At 46.6% G+C, this 13,375-nt stretch overlaps 1 long non-coding RNA gene across 1 annotated transcript; it reads right to left on the bottom strand.

Annotated features, from left to right (window-relative positions):
• Window positions 1-289: 289 nt before the first annotated feature.
• LOC311444323 lies at window positions 290-1,069 on the bottom strand. The gene is made up of 2 exons (XR_014697816.1): window positions 727-1,069; window positions 290-538 (listed from the first exon to the last, which is right to left on the bottom strand). It is a non-coding gene; the product is annotated as an uncharacterized lncRNA (long non-coding RNA).
• Window positions 1,070-13,375: the final 12,306 nt, after the last annotated feature.

Here is a 13,375-nt window from a genome sequence, read left to right as displayed (position 1 = left end):
CTTTCCCACATGTCCATTCATCTAGCTGTACCTGCTGTAAGTATAGATTGCATTTACACCATTTATAAGGAAGAATACTGAGAGCATAAAGGTCACAATGCCATCTGTAGTGGGTTTACGTGGCAAGGTTTTGGTAGCAGGGAGCCATAGGGGTGGTTTCTGTGAGAAAGATCTAGAAGCTGCCCCATGTTTGGGAAGGGCCCCATTGTTTTCCAGATCCGAGCCAATAAGCGATGTTGTTTTGCGCCTCTGTGAGAGCATATTTAAGACAGGGAAAAAACGCTGCGCCACACCGCAGCCGGGAGAGTCAAGGGAGTGAGAGAACAGCCTTGCAGGTGCCAAGGTCAGTGTAGAAGGAGGGGGAGAGGTGCTCCAGGTGCCGGAGCAGAAGTCCCCTGTGGTCTGTGGTGAGGACCATGGTGAAGCAGGATGTCCCCCTGCAGCCCATGGAGTACCACGGTGGAGCAGGGTTCCACGCTGCAGCCCGTGGAGGAGACCACGGTGGAGCAGGTGGCCCTGCACCGACGGAGGCTGCCGCCTGTGGAAGACCCCTGCCGGAGCAGATTCCGGGCCGGACCTGTAGCCCGTGGAGAGGAGCCCACGCAGGAGCAGGTGACCTGGCAGGAGCTGCTGCCCGTAGGGGAGCCAGGTTGGAGCAGTTTTCTCCTGAGGGATGGACCCCGTGGTACGGACCCATATCTGGAGCAGTTCTGAAAGAGCTGCTGCCTGTGGGAAGCCCACGCCGGATCAGTTCATCAAGGACTGCATCCCGTGGGTGGGACCCCACAGCACAGGGGACGAGAGTGACCGAGAAGGAGCGGCAGAGAAGAAGTGCTGTAGACTGACCATAACCCCCATTCCCCGTTCCCCTGCGCCGCTCGGGGGGAGGAGGTGGAAGAGGGTGGATGGGGGGGAAGGTGCTTTTGGTTTTTTTTTCCTTTGTTTTCTCACTTCTCTCGCTTGTTAGTTGTAGGTAATAAATCTTACTATCTCCTTATGCCGAGTCTGTTTTGCCCGTTACAATAATTATTGCGTGATTTTCTCGTCCTTATCTCAATCCTTGAGCCCTTTTCACATATTTTCTCCCCATTGCTCTTTTAGGAGGGGGAGTGAGAGAGCGGCTGTGGTGGAGCTCGGCTGCCCACTCGAGCGGAACCACGACACCATCATGGAAAAAATACGTGTGAAGTGGGAAAAAATGAAAAAGCATTTTTTCAAACAAAAGCTTGAGATTATTCTTGAAGTTTACTGTAGAGTAGACTGTTCTCTGGAGAAACATTACAGCAAATAAATATTTTATGAAAGATGCTAAAAAGAAAATGCATCATATGATGTACCAATGAATGAAATAATGTTATTATGGTGCCTGCTCTGCCTGAGCATACCTCGACTGTCTGTTCACTGGTTCTGTGTTGCCTCTGCCTTTGCAGCAGCACTTTTTTGAAGGCAAAGATTCAGAGCTACTTCCCAACATAAAAAATTAGATATCAAACTATGCATTAACTAGTCAGTGTCTTTATTCAAATAGAATAAAGACAGAGAAAAAATATTCATATGTGCATAATCAGCATATGATTTATTACATCTTATTGGATTTAATCTTTTCATCACTCTCTTGTAATTCAGCTTGCATTTGTTGTTCAGACAAAGAACTTCCATTAATGTTTCAAATCTCATGAAAAACCAAATGTGCATGATCTGTCTGAAGTATATACAAAGTACAAAAAGATTACGCCTAGTAAAAATTGATATATCAACTCAGAAGGATATTCATTCACCTTCCAATTTCATAATGCAAGACCTCAAGAATTGAACTATGTGGATAAATTCCACATATTTGATAACATTTTAAATATTTTATTGGGAAAGTGTTGAAGGACTTTTGAAACAGAAAAGATCCCATGGCTTGCTGCAGCTGAGCAAACCAAGCCACCAGGATGACTATGAGAAGTTCCCATGACAGTGTTCCCACATCGCCCAATTGAGGAATTTAGAGAAATATTGTTGCCAGCAGCTGGCTTCAAGGACAAGGTCTATGTGACTGCTAATCACAAGGGGGTTGTTTTCTTGCAGGTGGGGTTGTTTTGCAGGTGGCAGTTGTTTGTCTGAATGCTTTTGACCAATAATCTTGTGTGAGACACTGTCCGCCCCTGTTAAGTTTACTATAAAAATCAGGCTATTCAGGTAATACAATAGAGCATGATCTGACCATACTGGTGTCTGTCGTGTTTTTGGCCGTTCTTCCTGCAACAGGAAAGTCCATCTTTCAGTGCTTGGCTTCAGAAAGCACTGCAAGTTTTCTATTTATTACATTTTATATATATAAAATCTATTTAAAACTGAAATAAAATTAATTCATCAGATATATTCTATTCTATAGTATCTTTGGATTGATTACCTAATTTACCGAGACCTCTATTTACAATTTTACTTTTCTTTATCCATTCTGAGAACGAGCACTCACTGTATATTATAAATATAATGTATATATAAAGTTGGTGTAATGTCATTAATTAAAACTCATTTTAATTGTCCCATTTCATACAACTGTACAAAACAACACCAGTGCTATTGACTTCTTCAAAAACATTTTAAGGATTCACTTTTAATTAGAAAAAAACCATCATTTTCAAAGGAAAATGATGTGCAATTACAAACCTTTTATTAAAACAGAAAATTTGGAGGACTAAAGGAGATGTATATCCTATATTATCACAGATTTATAAAAGTAAGAAAATGAACTAGAACCTTCATTGTATCATCCACAAGGAATATTACCGCTGTATTTCATGAAGAATAAAACGTAATGGATCACATGACAATGAAGTGATAGATCTTTTTCATAAATGATAACAACACTTAAGAACTTTCTTCTAGTTACCAGATGTGTGTTAGAAAAATTTCAAAGATGCAGCCATTGCTAAGAAAGAATTTTAAAGAATGCAGACTGTGGGGGAAAAATTAGATTATTAAATATTAAATAGGATTTGGAGGAAATACTTTGGGATTACATCATTAGAAAAATAAGCTTAAAAGAAAGCTTAAAAAGACAGTCATGATTAAGTAGAAAATAATTGGTTGTATGAAGACTAATAAGGAAAGATTTAGCTTGATTAGGGATAGAAGTGTTGTTTAAGATTTTTCCATAGGTCACTAATTTTTATTCTTATTCTAGACATGTTTTTCTTTTTAAAACTAGTAATAATAACTTGTGATACTCTTGTAACCCTCTGTTGTAATTGCTTTACAACAAAGATCGCTGACTTTTTGTTCTTTTGACAAATGATGTTGCAGAGGCAGATGAGGAAGATTGTCTGCTATCATAAAAATATTGTATTGATTCTCTCCAAAATCTGATCCAACTCAGTATTTTGTGTCAGCCAGAAAAGAATAGTCAATATAAGGAGTATAAGTGCATGTTTCTCTGGTTTTCAATAATTTGAATGAAACCTGAAAGCTGGTAGGTAAATATAAATTCAGGATTAATTTTCTTGAATTCAGGTCCAGCCTATTAAGACAAAACACAGTTTATAAAGGAAGAAGCTAAAGGAGATTTTCTCCAGGTCATGTAAGGAAACAGTTTTTTAAGGGAAGCATACATGGCTTCTTTCTTGAATTAGGATACTCAGCCTGTAAACTGTTATATACAGCTTACAGAAGGATGGGTATATTTGTTTTGACAACATATTGATTTAAAAGAAATATGTAGAAAATCTCTTACATTTACATTTTGTTTCAATAGTCCTCTCACAGATTTGGATTTTAGCATTGCCTTTTATTAAGCATTAGTAATCATTTTAAATTCTAATTATCCAAGTTACTGCATCAAGAAAAATTCTTTGTTAACTTTTGAAATGAATGAGATTTTTGTCAATGTCTCAACAAAATCCAAGAGCAGTTGCCTGCTCTAAGTTCAGACAGTGATAAACGTAAGAGGACATAGAATAGCTCATTCTTCAGAAAGATAATAAAATTTGACATGAAGAATAAAAATGTAGGCTCCGTATTTGATGGATTTTAAGTAAAGTATACATCTTTTCTTCATATTGTCGTGGTTCCACTCGAGTGGGCAGCCGAGCTCCACCACAGCCGCTCTCTCACTCCCCCTCCTCAAAGAGGAATGGGGAGAAAATATGTGAAAAGGGCTCAAGGGTAGAGATAAGGACGAGACAATCACGCAATAATTATTGTAACGGGCAAAACAGACTCAGCATAAGAAGATAGTAAGATTTATTGCTCATTACTAACAAGCTAGAGAAGTGAGAAACAAAGGAAAGAAAGCAAAAGCACCGCCCCCCCCCATCCACCCTCTTCCACCTCCTCCCCCCAAGCGGCGCAGGGGAACGGGGGAATGGGGGTTATGGTCAGTCTACAGCACTTCTTCTCTGCCGCTCCTTCTCGGTCCCCTCTCGTCCCCTGTGCTGTGGGGTCCCACCCACGGGATGCAGTCCTTGATGAACTGATCTGGCGTGTGCTTCCCACAGGCAGCAGCTCTTCCAGAACTGCTCCAGATATGGGTCCGTACCACGGGGTCCATCCCTCGGGAGAAAACTGCTCCAACCTGGCTCCCCCACAGGCAGCAGCTCCTGCCAGGTCACCTGCTCCTGCGTGGGCTCCTCTCCACGGGCTACAGGTCCGGCCCGGAATCTGCTCCGGCAGGGGTCTTCCAGAGGCGGATGCCTCCATCAGTGCAGGGCCACCTGCTCCACCGTGGTCTCCTCCACGGGCTGCAGCGTGGAACCCTGCTCCACCGTGGTACTCCATGGGCTGCAGGGGGACATCTTGCTTCACCATGGGCCTCACCACAGGCCACAGGGGACTTCTGCTCCGGCGCCTGGAGCACCTCTCCCCCTCCTTCTACACTGACCTTGGCACCTGCAAGACTGTTTCTCACTCCCTTCCCTCTCCTGGCTGCTGTCTGGTGCAGCGTTTTTTTCCCTGTCTTAAATATGCTCTCACAGAGGCGCAAAACAACATCGCTTATTGGCTCAGCTCTGGAAAACAACGGGGCCCTTCCCAAACACGGGGCAGCTTCTAGATCTTTCTCACTGTCCTGGTTTCAGTTAGCACAGAATTAATTTTCTTCCTAGTAGCTGGTGGAATGCTGTGTTTTGGCTTAGAATGAGAAGAGTGCTGATAACACCCCGATGCTTTAATTGTTGCAGAGCAGTGCTTATACTAAGCCAAGGACATCTCAGCCTTTGCTCTGTCCTGCCAACGGGCAGGCTGGGGGGTGCAGTAAGAGCTGGGAGGGGACAGACCCAGGACAGGTGACCCAAACTAGCCAAAGGGGTATTCCATACCATCTGACGTCATGCTAAACAATATATAGGGGTGGCTAGCCGGGGGGAGGGGGCCGGACTGCTCGGGGTTAGGCTGGGCATCGGTCAGTGGGTGGTGAGCAATTGCATTGTGCATCACTTGTTTGTACATACTATTATTACTTTCGTATTATCACCATTGTATCATCATTATTATTATTGTTATTATTATTTTGTTATTTTTTTTTTCCTGTCTTATTAAACTGTCTTTATCTCAACTCACGGGCTTCACTTTCCATTTCTCTCCCCCGTCCCAGAGAGGGAGGGGGGAGGGTGAGCGAACGGCTGCGTGGTGTTTAGCTGCCGGTCGGGTTAAACCACGACAGTCTTTTTGGCGCCCAACGTGGGGCCCGAAAGGTTGAGATAACGGCAGATCTGATCAGAGTGTGTTAAACTAAAATTGGTGTAAGGATTAGACCTGCTTAATAGTCACTTGTCATGATGCTGATTGCTTTAATCACAACTCTGCTGCGCCTGTTTTCCAAATTGAGTATTATAGTACATTATTTTCCGTATTTGCTCTCTGTAGTGTTGTTTCTCCTCTCCGGGCCCTGGTTTCAGACCATTATGGTACTAAGTGTTATAGCAATGGCTTATGAGACGATAAAATATCTGGTCATGACTCTAACTTGGTATTTATACTCAGTAACATCGTGGACTCTGTACTTTGGAAACAGCATCTTGGGAACTATTAGCAATTATACCTATTGTTTTTCTCCATTAGAGAGTCAATCTGTGGAGGGGAAAGGGGAGGATATTTTTCCTTACTTGCTTACTTTCCCTTTCTCCTTCACCACCCCTGTATCCTCCTGGGTCACTCTGCCTTCCTCCTTCACCACCCTCTTATCCCCTGAGCTTGTCACAATAGCTCTCCAAGATATTGAATATTTCTGGAATACTCAGAATACCATAGTCTTGTTGTTCTGCCTCATGAATGCACTTCAGATTCTGCTTAAAGTTAAACAACTACTTATGAAGCTCATCCGGAGATCTGCCCGGAGGCAGTATAGTTGTGGGTGGCAGGGAGTATGGGTGGATATGGGCAGGCATCTAGAGCAGTTGGCACCCCCAGTGTGTTGGAAATTCACCCCTGAACAATGGCAAAATCCTCAAAAACTGGCAGAATGCTTGAAAAAAAGGTGTAATGATTCTGGCAGTTCCAAAGTAACACAAATCATTGTAACGTGCTGGGGCCTGGCTCATGCCTATCGAGCTGCCATTGATACTGCTGTCAACTTAGTGACAGACCCTGCGGCCACTCCAAACCCTGTGACAGATCCAACGGCCACTGTGACCCCTACGGTGGATTCTGCAGCCGCTCCAGTCCCAGCTCCTGCAGCCGCTCCAGTCCCAGCTCCTGCAGCCGCTCCAGTCCCAGCTCCTGCAGCCGCTCCAGTCCCAGCTCCTGCAGCCGCTCCAGTCCCAGCTCCTGCAGCCGCTCCAGCTCCAGCTCCTGCAACTGCTCCAGTCCCAGCTCCTGAAGCTGCTCCAGCTCCAGCTCCTGCAGCTGCTCCAGTCCCAGTTCCTGCAGTCGCTCCAGTTCCAGCTCCGGCCGCTACTCCAGTCCCAGTTCCTGCAACTGCTCCAGTCCCAGCTCCTGAAGCCGCTCCAGCTCCAGCTCCTGAAGCCGCTCCAGCTCCAGCTCCTACTGCTGCTCCAGTCCCAGCTCCTGCAACTGCTCCAGCTCCAACTCCAGCTCCTGTAGCCGCTCCAGCTCCTGTGGCCGTGTCAGAGAAACGAGCTGTAGCAGTGCAAGTTGACCCTGCAGAGGGCATTCCAACCCCTGTGGCAGACCCTGTAACAAAGTCAGAGAAACGAGCAGTAGCAGTGCAAGCTGCCCCTGTAGAGAAGGTGAAAATATGGTATAGAAATTCAAGTCGTTTAGAACGCAGAGAGTCTTCTGCCAATCCAGGTAAGGCTTCTGCCAAAACTAAGTATAGAGATGACGAAGATGATGACGACGCTGGGCCGTCAAGGATTCAGGAGGAGGAAGATGAGGATGCCGAAAGAGCAACAGTAACTACCCGAAGCCTAAACGAGCGCGAGCTACGAGATGTGCGAAAAGATTTTGGTCGCTGTATAGGTGAGCAGCTTGTCACCTGGCTGCTCCGGTGCTGGGACTCTGGAGCCAATTGTGTGGAATTAGACGGCAGGGAAGCCAAGCGGCTGGGATCCCTTGCTCGAGACGCCGGCATTGACAAAGCAATTGCAGATGGAGCACGACCCACCAGCCTCTGGAGGCGTCTCCTCTCAGCTGTGAGGGAAAGGTATCCCTTCAAGGAAGATATTTTATGTCTACCAGGCAAGTGGACCACTATGGAGAAGGGAATCCAGTACCTGAGGGAATTAGCCGTACGGGAAGTGATTTATGAGGATCCAGACCTCAAACAAACATCCACAGATCCAGATGAAGTCAAGTGTACACGACCCATGTGGCGGAAGTTTGTACGGAGTGCACCATCATCATATGCCAGCTCATTGGCAATAATGGCCTGGAAAGAGGATGAGGAACCCACAGTGGGTGAAGCGGCTAAACAACTCCGGCAGTACGAAGAAAGTCTCTCCTCTTCCTTACAGGCCTGCGTCTCAGCTGTGGAGAAACTTTCTGAAAAGGTTCACCAACTTGAAGAGAATCTATTGTCCTCCCCACCTGAACCAACCAGTGCCCACCGACCAAAGGAGAACACTTGGGAGAAACTTTCTGAAAAGGTTCACCAACTTGAAGAGAGATTATTCTCCTTCGCACCTGTACAAAGCAGTGTCTCAGCTGTCAGGGGTAGGCGTTCACCCACACAAGGAAGACGATATGGTGGGTACTCACCCTGTGCCACCCTGTGGTTTTACTTACGAGACCATGGAGAGGACATGAGAAAGTGGGATGGAAAATCTACCGCGACCCTAGAGGCACGGGTACGTGAGTTGCAAAAGAAAACAATCAGGAAAAAGGGATTCTCCGAAAAGTTTGCTGCTCCAACTTCCAGCAGACAGTCCTTCAAACACAGAAACGAGGAAGATTCTGACCAGGATTAGGGGGGCCCTGCCTCCAGCCAGGGGGAGGAAAGGGACAATCGAGTTTATTGGACTGTGTGGATTCGATGGCCTGGCACATCACGCGCACAGAAGTATAAGGCTTTAGTAGACACCGGTGCACAATGTACTATAATGCCATCGAGCTATAAAGGACCAGAGCCCATCTATATTTGTGGAGTGACAGGGGGATCTCAGCAGTTGACTGTATTGGAGGCTGAAGTGAGTCTGACTGGGAATGAGTGGGAAAAGCACCGCATTGTGACTGGTCCGGATGCTCCATGTATCCTTGGCATAGACTATCTTAGAAGAGGATACTGCAAGGACCCAAAAGGGTTCCAGTGGGCTTTTGGTATTGCTGCCTTAGAGACAGAGGGCATTAAACAATTATCTACCTTGCCTGGTCTCTCAGAGGACCCCTCTGTTGTGGGGTTGCTGAGGGTCGAAGAACAGCAAGTGCCAATTGCTACCACAACTGTGCACCGGCGGCAATATCGCACCAACCGAGACTCCCTGATTCCCATCCATAAGCTAATTCGTCAATTGGAGAGCCAAGGAGTGATCAGCAAGACTCATTCACCTTTCAATAGTCCCATATGGCCAGTGCGAAAGTCTAATGGCGAGTGGAGACTAACAGTGGACTATCGCGGCCTGAACGAAGTCATGCCACCACTGAGTGCTGCAGTGCCGGACATGCTGGAACTTCAGTATGAACTTGAATCGAAGGCAGCCAAGTGGTACGCCACAATTGATATCGCTAATGCATTTTTCTCCATCCCTCTAGCAGCAGAGTGCAGGCCACAATTTGCCTTCACTTGGAGGGGAGTCCAATATACTTGGAATAGGCTGCCCCAGGGGTGGAAACACAGCCCTACCATTTGCCATGGGCTGATCCAGTCTGCACTAGAGCAGGGGGAAGCTCCTGAACACCTGCAGTACATCGATGACATTATTGTGTGGGGTGACACAGCAGAGGAAGTTTTCGAGAAAGGGAAGAAAATAGTCCAAATCCTTCTGAAAGCCGGTTTTGCCATAAAACAAAATAAAGTCAAAGGACCTGCACGGGAGATCCAGTTTTTAGGAATAAAATGGCAAGATGGACGTCGTCAAATCCCAATGGATGTGATCAACAAAATAACAGCTATGTCTCCACCAACTAACAAAAAAGAAACACAGACTTTCCTAGGTGTTGTGGGGTTTTGGAGAATGCACATCCCAAATTACAGTCTGATTGTAAACCCACTCTACCAAGTAACTCGTAAGAAGAATGAGTTTGAATGGGGCCCTGAACAACGACAAGCCTTTGAACAAATCAAGCAGGAAATAGTCCATGCAGTAGCCCTTGGGCCAGTTCGAACAGGACCAGATGTAAAGAATGTGCTCTACACTGCAGCCGGGGAGAACGGCCCCACCTGGAGCCTCTGGCAGAAAGAACCTGGGGAAACTCGAGGTCGGCCTCTGGGGTTTTGGAGTCGGGGATACAGAGGATCTGAGGCCCGCTATACTCCAACTGAAAAGGAGATATTGGCAGCATATGAAGGAGTTCGATCTGCTTCGGAGGTGGTCGGTACTGAAGCGCAGCTCCTCCTAGCACCCCGATTACCGGTACTAGGCTGGATGTTCAAGGGAAGGGTCCCCTCTACGCATCATGCAACTGATGCTACATGGAGCAAGTGGGTTGCACTGATTACTCAGCGGGCTCGAATAGGAAACCCCAGTCGCCCAGGAATATTGGAAGTGATCATGGACTGGCCAGAAGGCAAATACTTTGGGATATCATCAGAGGAGGAGGTGGGTCGTGCTGAAGAAGCCCCACTGTACAACCAGTTGCCAGAGAATGAAAAGAAATATGCCCTGTTCACTGATGGGTCCTGTCGTATTGTGGGGAAGCATCGGAGATGGAAGGCTGCTGTATGGAGTCCTACGCGACGAGTTGCAGAAGCTGCTGAGGGAGAAGGTGAATCGAGTCAGTTTGCAGAAGTGAAAGCCATTCAGCTGGCTTTAGACATTGCTGAACGAGAAAAATGGCCAGTTCTCTATCTCTACACCGATTCATGGATGGTAGCAAATGCCCTGTGGGGATGGTTACAGCAATGGAAGCAAAACAACTGGCAGCGTAGGGGCAAACCTATCTGGGCTGCTGCATTGTGGCAAGATATTGCTGCTCGGGTAGAGAACCTGGCTGTGAAAGTACGCCACGTAGATGCTCATGTGCCCAAGAATCGGGCTACTGAAGAACATCAAAACAACCAGCAGGTGGATCAGGCTGCTAAGATTGAAGTAGCTCAGGTGGACCTGGATTGGCAGCATAAAGGTGAATTATTTATAGCCCGATGGGCCCATGACACCTCAGGCCATCAAGGTAGAGATGCAACATACAGATGGGCTCGTGATCGAGGGGTGGACTTGACCATGGACGCTATAGCACAGGTTATTCATGACTGTGAAACATGTGCTGCAATCAAGCAAGCCAAACGGTCAAAGCCTCTTTGGTATGGAGGACGATGGCTGAAATATAAGTATGGAGAGGCCTGGCAGATTGATTACATCACACTCCCTCAAACTCGCAATGGCAAGCGCCACGTACTTACAATGGTGGAAGCAACCACCGGATGGCTGGAAACATATCCTGTGCCTCATGCTACCGCCCGGAACACCATCCTGGGCCTTGAAAAGCAAGTCCTATGGCGACATGGCACCCCAGAAAGAATAGAATCAGACAATGGGACTCACTTCCGAAACAACCTTATAGACACTTGGGCCAAAGAACATGGTATTGAATGGGTGTATCACATCCCCTATCATGCACCAGCCTCCGGGAAAGTTGAACGATACAATGGCCTGTTAAAGACTACCTTGAAAGCAATGGGCGCTGGGACGTTCAAAAACTGGGATACGCATTTGGCAAAGGCCACCTGGTTAGTCAATACTAGGGGATCTACCAACCGAGCTGGACCTGCCCAATCAAACCTGTTACGTACTGTAGATGGGGATAAAGTTCCTGTAGTGCATGTAAAAAATATGCTGGGTAAAACAGTCTGGGCTACTCCTGCCTCAGGAAAAGGCAAACCTATTCGTGGAATTGTTTTCGCTCAGGGACCTGGATATACTTGGTGGGTGATGCAAAAGAACGGAGAGGTCCGGTGTGTACCTCAAGGAGATTTAATACTGGGTGAGAATAGCCCATGAACTGAATTGCACCATGTTAAATAGTATATTATACTGTATGTTATCACTACCATGATTACTATAGGTGACTAATTAGAATGTATGGAAAAGAGTGTAACCTGAGCATGACATAAATGGTATGGAATAAGGGGTGGATAGATGTCCTGGTTTCAGTTAGCACAGAATTAATTTTCTTCCTAGTAGCTGGTGGAATGCTGTGTTTTGGCTTAGAATGAGAAGAGTGCTGATAACACCCCGATGCTTTAATTGTTGCAGAGCAGTGCTTATACTAAGCCAAGGACATCTCAGCCTTTGCTCTGTCCTGCCAACGGGCAGGCTGGGGGGTGCAGTAAGAGCTGGGAGGGGACAGACCCAGGACAGGTGACCCAAACTAGCCAAAGGGGTATTCCATACCATCTGACGTCATGCTAAACAATATATAGGGGTGGCTAGCCGGGGGGAGGGGGCCGGACTGCTCGGGGTTAGGCTGGGCATCGGTCAGCGGGTGGTGAGCAATTGCATTGTGCATCACTTGTTTGTACATACTATTATTACTTTCGTATTATCACCATTGTATCATCATTATTATTATTGTTATTATTATTTTGTTATTTTTTTTTTCCTGTCTTATTAAACTGTCTTTATCTCAACTCACGGGCTTCACTTTCCATTTCTCTCCCCCGTCCCAGAGAGGGAGGGGGGAGGGTGAGCGAACGGCTGCGTGGTGTTTAGCTGCCGGTCGGGTTAAACCACGACACTCACAGAAACCATCCCTATGGCCCCCTGCTACCAAAACCTTGCCACGTAAACCCACTACAGCTAGTAGCAAGGAACTTCTCCTCTGTTCCTGGAGCACCTCCTGCCCTCCTGCTGCACTGACCTTGGTGGCTGCAGGGTTATTTCTCACTCATCTCTCACGGCTGCTGTGCTGCTGTTGCACAGCTTTTTTTTTTCCCCCCCCTCTCTTGACTCTGTTCTCCCACAGGCCCACCCAGCATCGCCTACTGGCTCAGCTCTGTTCAGCAGCGGGTCCACCTTTGGAACCAGCTGGAGCTGGCTCTGTTCTGACATGGCGTAGCTTCTCGGCTCCGCTCACAGAAGACAACTCTGCAGCCCTCCTGCTACTAAACCCTTACCACATAAACTCAACATAGCTGTTTCCATTTTATTGGAAATTATTGATGTTGCTCCTTATAAAAGTTTGAGTTCCGCATTAAAAGCTGTGTCCTAGTGTACGTGTCTGTGTGACAGGAAACAGTTTCTGAAGTTCAGGATTCAGTTATGAGACTTACTTGCTCTGCTAATTACTGTTATATTCTATGTTACAAGGTAAAATTCCTCACTAAATCCATTCCTCTACTTTTGTTCTTTTGTTTGTTTGTTTCTTTGTTTTGTTTTGTTTTGTTTTGTTTTTGTTTATAAGGGAAGAAATCCAGGTACAGAATTTTAGTTATTCTGTGCTCCAAAAGCTGATCAGGAAACTTGGACTGAATGAGAGGCATTTCCCTTTTCTTAACTAGATAATGATTCCCACTAACCATTTTCACAGAATCACAGAAGAGTGCATCAGGCACCTGGGAGATAGCAGTGAGGGCCGTGGGTCAGCATCTTCCCTACCTTTGCCCCACAGCCAGTAAGGCCACTCTGCAGCAGGTTCAGGAAGAGTGGGAAGATAGATAGCCCCAAGAAAGAAACCGTGGCAGAAGCAGAAGACATCCCTCCCACTCAGGATGTCTCCTGACACATCTAGTGAGGCAGACCCCCGTCAACAGGGAGGCCACAGGGTGGCCTCTGTGAGAGGAGATAAAGGGCTGCCTCGTGCCAGGCACAGTGTAGTTCCAGGCACTTCCAACAGCCCC

This window comes from Aythya ferina (genome assembly GCF_964211825.1).
Source record: "Aythya ferina genome assembly, chromosome: 14".
NCBI lineage: Eukaryota > Metazoa > Chordata > Aves > Anseriformes > Anatidae > Aythya > Aythya ferina.
This window is presented reverse-complemented; position numbering and strand designations above follow the sequence as displayed.